General features: G+C 50.1%; 1 protein-coding gene across 3 annotated transcripts in view; it reads left to right on the forward strand.

Annotated features, from left to right (window-relative positions):
* Positions 1–6,777, forward strand: part of FKBP6 (FKBP prolyl isomerase family member 6 (inactive)) — a 28,036-nt gene extending 21,259 nt beyond the window's left edge. For 2 of the 3 annotated variants that reach the window (XR_002812109.2, XR_011424220.1), the window contains exon 11: positions 6,298–6,777. The gene's annotated coding sequence lies outside the window, so the exon portion shown is untranslated. 3 annotated transcript variants of the gene reach the window in all.
* Positions 6,778–7,502: the final 725 nt, after the last annotated feature.

The following is a 7,502-nucleotide window of genomic DNA, read 5'->3' on the forward strand; positions in this document are numbered from 1 at the left end:
TCACCGCCCTCCGTGGGCTTCTGCTGGGGACGTCACGGACCCAGGGTGGAGCTGAAATGAGCTGGGATGAGCCTAGGAGTTTCAAGAACCCAGAGAAGGGTTCTCAGATCTATCAGATAAAGGAAGTGAATGGCTGTGAGCAAAAATCATCTCTGCCACGTAGGACAAGTGTGTGTTCACCAGAGTGTGGCCTGCCCTATCACTGTGACAGCATCCACAGCGGTCATTGTCACACTGTGAAGAAAAGGCCATGAAAGACAAATGCAGGCCTTTGCTAGGTAATTCCTCTTGGCATCCTGATACGTTGTAGGGCCCCTCCCCAGAGATTCTGATTCAGCGGGTCAGGTGGGGCCCAAAGATTTGTATTTGTAACAAACTCCTAGGTGCTGTGGATGCAGCTGCTGTGTGGGCCACAGTAACACAGACTGCTTTCTCAGCATGTCTCCATGAGGAGAGGAGTTGGATGGTAACTGGAGACGTAATATGTTAAATAATGTAAACCTTGTTTTGAAACAAGGGTGGCAGTTGGGTGGCACTTCTGCCCTTTTTTTGACCACATATCGTGCTGCCTTCACTGTGGCTCCCAACTGCCATAAACTCAGACAGTTGTCTGTCATAGACAGAAGGGCAGCAGGGCTGAGTCCTGGCCCACCCCCAAGTGGGGAGAAGGGCCTGGCTGCTCTGGTTCAGTTGAAGCCTGGAAAGGGTGGGCTTCAGGGTCGACTCAGAGCTTAATGTGTATTCCAGTAGATAAGGAACACCACAGCGTGAGGCCTGACTCATGCCTATGGTGAAAAGAGGTAGAGGGATGTGGCCAAGGGAGGGAGCAGATTGCCAGGCTCGAGGACTACACGGGGGCTGAGGGGCTGTGACAGGAAGTCAGTGTGGAATGGGCCAGCAGAGAACCAGGGCCAGGGTGGGTTGAGGCAGATGGAGGGCCCAGCAGTGAGAGTCAGCTTTGACAGCTGCGAGGTGGGGTGGCGGGAGTGGGGTGTTGGGATGAAGGACCAAACAGGCCAGAGGACACAGCAGCTTGTGGGTAGCCAGGACATCACGTCATAGAGTGTGAATGGGCTTGGGCTCCTTATAAAGTTCTTCTGCCTCAGTTGGAGTTATTTGAGATACCCAGACTAGGTGCTTCCAATTGACTGAGTAATAATGGCTTCCGGGAGAGTCTGTGAATCTTCGCCTTTATGTGCAACATTTGTGCATTCTCTGGGATTTTGAAGAGGGACCCATCGCTTTCATCAGTTTTTTTTGAAGGACTATATGGCCCAAAAAAGGTTAAGACCCACTGTTCCAGAGCTTTCTCACAGATGATGTTCACGTCTGACAGTTTGGCTCGCTATTGTAGGACTAGAGGGAAGTGCTATGGGACAGGGCTGCGAGACAAGGCAGGGCTGGTACACGACGCCGTGGGAACTCTGCTCACCCTGCCCTGATCCTCAGCCCTCTGTCCTCGGATTTCCAACGTAAACATCCTGGGCTCTGCAGCCTCCGGCTCGCGGGGCCAGGATTCCATCACTTCTCTGTCTTCTCGGTTACGTTTTCACACTCTTCTTTGATTACTGCTCATTGTGTTGTGCAATTATTGTGGACACCGATCATATCATTGCCTGAGTTTCTGTTTCACATCGACTCCGCCTTTTCCCCATGCCTGGGGTTTACTCTCATTGGAAGCAGCTTGTTTAGCATTAATATATTCCGCTGGAGTCTGCCTTCACGGACCTTTGTCTGCTTTTCCTGCCCGGGTCTAACTTCTTTTGTCTTTGTAGATCTCCAGGCGTATCTTTCCTTGAGCCATGGATACATGACAGCTGCTTTCTCTGACTTTGCACCTCCATGTGCTACCAGTATTGAATTTGCAAAATGAAATGTGAATTTTTCTACTTTGCTCCACTTTCATTTATGCTAAAGTGTTACTTTTTATTGGTTTCAATTTGAAAATTCAACTAACTGAACCTCATAAAATCCCAGTGTTTGACCTTGGGGGTCATCTCTAGCCATCTGCATTCCCGGGAACATGTTCATGCTGCGTGAATATTGATTACAGGATTTATTTCTCAAGTCGTTTCGTGGGACACAGACTAGATTGAAACAGTTTTTCTTTTTTTCACTTGATTAGTAGTGAAATTTTAGTATGGACATTTTTAAACCTATTCAGAGGTGGAAAGAATAACATGACAGTCTGCCCACGTCCGCATTACCCACATGTGACGATTAGCAGCATTGTGCTGTTGTGTTTCCTCTACCCCTCCCTGCAACTTTGTGTCAGCATTTCAGCTTAAATTATAAAAACGCTGCATGCTTAAAGTTTAAACAAGAACGGTGGAAAGTGACAGCTCCCAGGCCCGAGCCCCCTCTCCAGAGGTGCCACTGTTGATGTTTCATTTCCTTCCTGAAGGGTTTTTTGTGAATATTTGAGAATGTGGGTGTATATATAATCTTCCCCAGAAATAGAATTATACATTTGATACTATAATATGTTTTTAATGCATTTGGGGTGTTTTCGAAGCACATAAACAACTGCTTCATTTTAACAAAGTAGCTGAGTAGCCTTTCCATCCTAGGAGGGTATCGTCATCTTCTTAACAGTAATGAATAGAGAGAGAGGAGGTGATGGGCTGTCCCCGGGCCTGAGTTCTCTGTGACTTATTTCAGTACCATATCAATTTCGGTGTCGGTGGTGATATGTGTATCTTCAGCTGGACTAGGTGTGGCTGAATTGATCTCTCGAGTCGCTGTTCCCTCTCACGGCCCGTTCCCTCTCTAGTGTCCGAGAGTCCGTTCCATAGCTTTGCCATCGTTGTGCGTTTAGACTTTTTAACCTTTGCCAGTTTGGTGCGTCTGAAATGGGATCTCGTTGTTCGAATTAGCATGTCCCTGGACAAGCATCTTTTCACATGGTTACAGAGTCAGGTGACTTTTTTTTTGTAAATTGCCTGTTTTTTCCCTCTGTAACCAAACACCTTTCTGAAGTTTTTAGTTTTTTGATAGTTATGTCAGTTGCTTCCCTGAATATTCTAGCCATATGATCATCATATACAAATAATGGGAAAATTGTTGTCTCCTCTCCACCACTTACATCTGTTGTTGTGTTCAGGGCCCATCTAAGCGTTTGGGCTAGTGCTTCCAGAACAGTGCTAAATAGCAGGGCCGCTCTGAGCATCGCGCAGCTTTCATGACTGTGATAAAACTGTTGCTGGTGTGCAGTTAAGCATGATGCTGACTTTTGGTTGAGATATATTCTTTTTTCATGTTGAGGAAATGTTTTTTTACTGAAGGCTTTTATCAGGAATGATTGTTATCAAATGCCACAAAGAGACGCTTTTCTTTTTTTTTTGCCTTTTGACCTATCATGGCTTACAACATTGAATATTTGATGTAGCAGGGAAGAAATATTGTGCATTTTTAATTGGTTGCTTTGGGAGAGCAGCAGAGTTTCTCTCACACAAAAGAACAAATCCTTCCCTAAGAAAACGTGTTAATGGGACACTTTGTAATAACCTTTAAAGTCAGTAGGAGAATTTGAGGCAAAAGGAAACTCAATTTGCTCTTCATCATAGGTTAACAGAAATTTTTCGTTTTCCTCCAGCTGCTTGATGCTTGAGAGGGAAGAGTTTGGGGGGACTTTTGGGCTTGGGAAGAAAGCAAAAAGAGAGCCCATGAGCCCGGCGAGGGGGCAGAGGGAGCCTGAGCCCGCCATGCTGGTGGAGCGCTCCCGAGCCGCCACCACGGCAGCTGCCCCAGGTTCACGGCTCAGCGCCAGTGCTTCTGCTCCTGTTAGTGAGGTGAGGAAGTGGGATCCCCCGTGGGAGGGGCCTCGTTGTCCCTTTTCCATGTTTTCATATTTGTCTCCTTGATACCAGTGAAGTTGAGCATCTTCTCATTTGCTTATTATGCATTTGCATTTCATCTTAACTGACAAGCCCTGTCTTGTTTCCTTCTAATACTTACAGTTTTTTTCTATTTCTGCCCCCACTCATCCTGTGTGGTTGTGCCCCATCCAGCTGCTCTGTGGCTCTGCTCCATCCCATCCGCTTCTGGATGCCCAACAAAGTACAGGAAATGTTACCCACTTCAGTGGCCGGGGTGCCCTCATTGCAGTCAGGCGTGTGACTGGACTGTCAGCTGGAGCCCACACAGCCTCTCCAGCATGATGGTTCTAGAATCATTCGATGTACATGGCAGTTGGGTTTATGGAGGAATAAATGGGAAGTGAGGTGCTGCAGAATGAAGAGTGAAGCTGCCAGTTTCCGGAAGCCTGGACCAGGCGGCTGGCCCCCATCACGACGTCCCCCCCAGGTGCCTGGGGCAGAGCAGCCTGAGGGCCCGCCCGCCCAGTGAGGGGGCCACTCGCCCTACCACCCTTCTTACGCCCCTGCAGCCTCTTCCCTACGAAGCAACCAGAATAATCGTTTCTTTTTTTAAAGATTTTATTTTTTCCTTTTTCTCCCCAAAGCCCCCCGGTACATAGTTGGATATTGTTCGTTGTGGGTCCTTCTAGTTGTGGCATGTGGGACGCTGCCTCAGTGTGGTTTGATGAGCGGTGCCGTGTCCGCGCCCAGGATTCGAACCAACGAAACACTGGGCCGCCTGCAGCGGAGCGCGCGAACTTAACCACTCGGCCATGGGGCCAGCCCCTAATCTTTTCTTTTTAAAGTCATTTCTCTGTTCGGAAGCGCCAGTGGCTTCCCGTCACGCCGAGGAAAACCTGAAGCCCTCCCCGGCCTTCGCCTTCACTACGAGGCTGTCAGTGCCTGGGGCAGCTTCTCCCTCTGCCCCGCGCTCCCCCACCCTGGCCGTGCTCTTCAAGCGTGTTTCTGATCCTTGGCCTTGGCATCGGTGTCCCTACCGCCTGGAAAGCCCTTCTCCTAACTAGCCACAGGGCTCAGCCTACTTAAATGTCCCTCCTCAGGGGGCCCTTCTGCTTACTTTGTGTTAAATAGCAACCGGTGTCATTCTGCATCTTCATATCCCACTTACTTTTCTTCAGTGCACTTATATTTTTTTGTTTGTTCATCTCTTTATCCCACTAAAGGGTTCCATAAGGGTGGTAACTTTGAAATTTGTAAGTTGAATTTCACTGGTGCCATCTTTTTCTATAGTTTGTTATAAGGGGCAGCCAACAAAGGCTTACCTAGCAGAGTGCCACAGTATTTATAGCAACCAAAAAAAGCACTCTTCATACTACATCTCAATGAGAAGCCAGATGGACGACTTCGAGGAAGCGCTGGCCTCCCCTCGGCCCTGCGCTGTGCCCACCGGCGGCTGCTGCCCGTGGGGCAGGGTGGGCAGTGCAGACTTCTCGCCTCACCTCAGACACTGCTGCTCTGCAAGAAGAGAGTGAAGGAAGGATTCTCACTCAGCCCCTGGCCCCCAGCACGGCCGCACAGCTGCTCATACCAGTGTACCAGCGTGGGGAGGCGCGTCCGGCCAGAGCCAGTGTTTGGCTCCAGGGGAACTGGGGAGGAAGGGGGTGGGCAGGCTATTGTCACAGCTCTCAAATGCACCCTTCTTGAGATAACTGTCACTCTGGGCCTGTGACAGCTCAGTGAGGACGTGTTAGCACACACACTGGCACGTTGTGTAGGTGAGGAAACCAAGGAGGCGTGACTTGCCCGGGACCACAGAGCAGGAAGCAGTGGAGCCCAGGGTCACCTGGGGTCTTCTGGTTCTGGATGAAGTAGCTTGCTGTCTCTGCTGTCAGCACACGCCCGCCGTCTGCCGTGGGGCGTGGAGCAGCCTGTGGAGGTCGTCTGGCCTTCCTGCAGGTCACATCCGCGTGGCTGGTGCTGCCTCAGCATGTGTCGCCGGGCTCTGGTGCCCCACTGAAGAGCAGCTGCTGAGCTGTTTGGCTGTTTGGGTGTTTTTCACATCCTTAAATGGTTGAGGAAGTGTCACTCCCTGTGGAACAGTCGAGAAAGTCTAATGAATAAAGCTCTACCTGCACTCAGAAATTAGCCACTCATTTTGGGGCCTTGTCTGAAAAATGAAGTTGAACTAGATGATCTTAGAGTTCTTTCTTTCTGATTTTGAGACTGTATCCTGTGTTCTTGATTTCAAGGTTCAAAGCCACCATATTAATTGGTAACCATTTCTCAGAGCCCATCCAGTAGGAGCTGAACTGCGATGGCATCTGTCCTGATTGCCATCTGGTGTCATCGCCCCAGACCCAGGACTGGCTTTGGCTTCCTTGTATGCGTAGCTGTGACTGCACATGGCACCCTCGGTGGCAGTCACCTGGCTTTGGAACGACTGAATCTTGTATTTCTAACTGCTGTGTTTGATTTCTAGATTCTTCCGCTAACTACAAGCAAGAGAAGCAAGGCTGCTGGAGCTCCCTGTTGTCACGAGTCTGGGAGTACTTTGTAGAAAGAACGAACCTCCAAGGCAGGCAGCTGCTGTGACCTGCTCGGGGCGCGGGCTGGAGCTCCACAGCCCTGGCATTGCTGCCTCTGACCGACCCACTGAGATGTTTTCATAGGTGCTGTTTTCTGTTTCACATTTTCATACACAGGGTAGGGGAAAGTGTAGCTACTGACAAGTAGAAAAATGCTAATTTTTTTGAGGGAGTTTGTTTTTTTTTTTTTTTTTGATGGAATTAGTCCTTGGCTTTTCTCCTGGTCCCAACCCCCTTCTGGCTGCTAATGTCCCTGGGTAAATACAAATAGAGATTGCTTTGTGTATTTTATAGGGCTCTCTGTTTTGAAGAGAGAGAATTGTGTTACATGTGTTTTTGTTGTAAATAAATAAAACACTTCCTTGTCCTTGCAAGATCCGGTGTAAATTAAATGTGTGAAATCAACTGAACTTGTAAAGTGAGTAGGTGGAGCGGAGGGGCAGCCATTCCTTATGCCAGCGAGAGTGGGCCTTGGGTTTATCTTCTAGAGCCAGAGCAGTTCTTTTCCAGGTACCTGGCAATGAAATGCCATGCGTGTGGGTTGGGGCTGCCTGAAACCCCCTCTCTGTGGGGAACTATTGCCAGATGAGCTGATCGGAAACCTTGTGTCCCCGGGGCTCCCTGCCCCCCAGGACGCTCAGGCGCTGGCCCTGACGCCCTGGCAGGCCTCAGGGCCTCTCCTGTGTCCCCTGCTCCCTCCTGGCGCAGAGGAGGAGGGGGAGGCGCCCTCCTCCTGGGCTCGGCCCCCACCGCTCTGTGGGCCGGTTCTGCTTCCAGCCCCGCTGTGTGTTCCCATCACATGTAAACTGCCCAGTCTTTCCCGCGGCACCCACGCTGCCCTTGGATCCTTTGATCAGCCCCATGCCCGCCCTCTTTACCCTCCCTGACCCTCTTCTTTCTTCCTGGACAACCTGCAAGGGTGTTGTCTACACTAGCTTTCTCCACACTCTTGCTGCCGGTTATTCGGTTATTCCTGGGCCCACTGCCTTCCCGCCGCCATCCCTCACCCGCCTGGCCGGCTGACCCAGGGGGCGTTGTTCACTTCATCACACTCGCATCGTACATCCTCCTTCCTGAGACACTATGTTCCCCGCATTTC

The sequence above is a fragment of the Equus caballus genome, chromosome 13, assembly GCF_041296265.1.
Source record: "Equus caballus isolate H_3958 breed thoroughbred chromosome 13, TB-T2T, whole genome shotgun sequence".
NCBI lineage: Eukaryota > Metazoa > Chordata > Mammalia > Perissodactyla > Equidae > Equus > Equus caballus.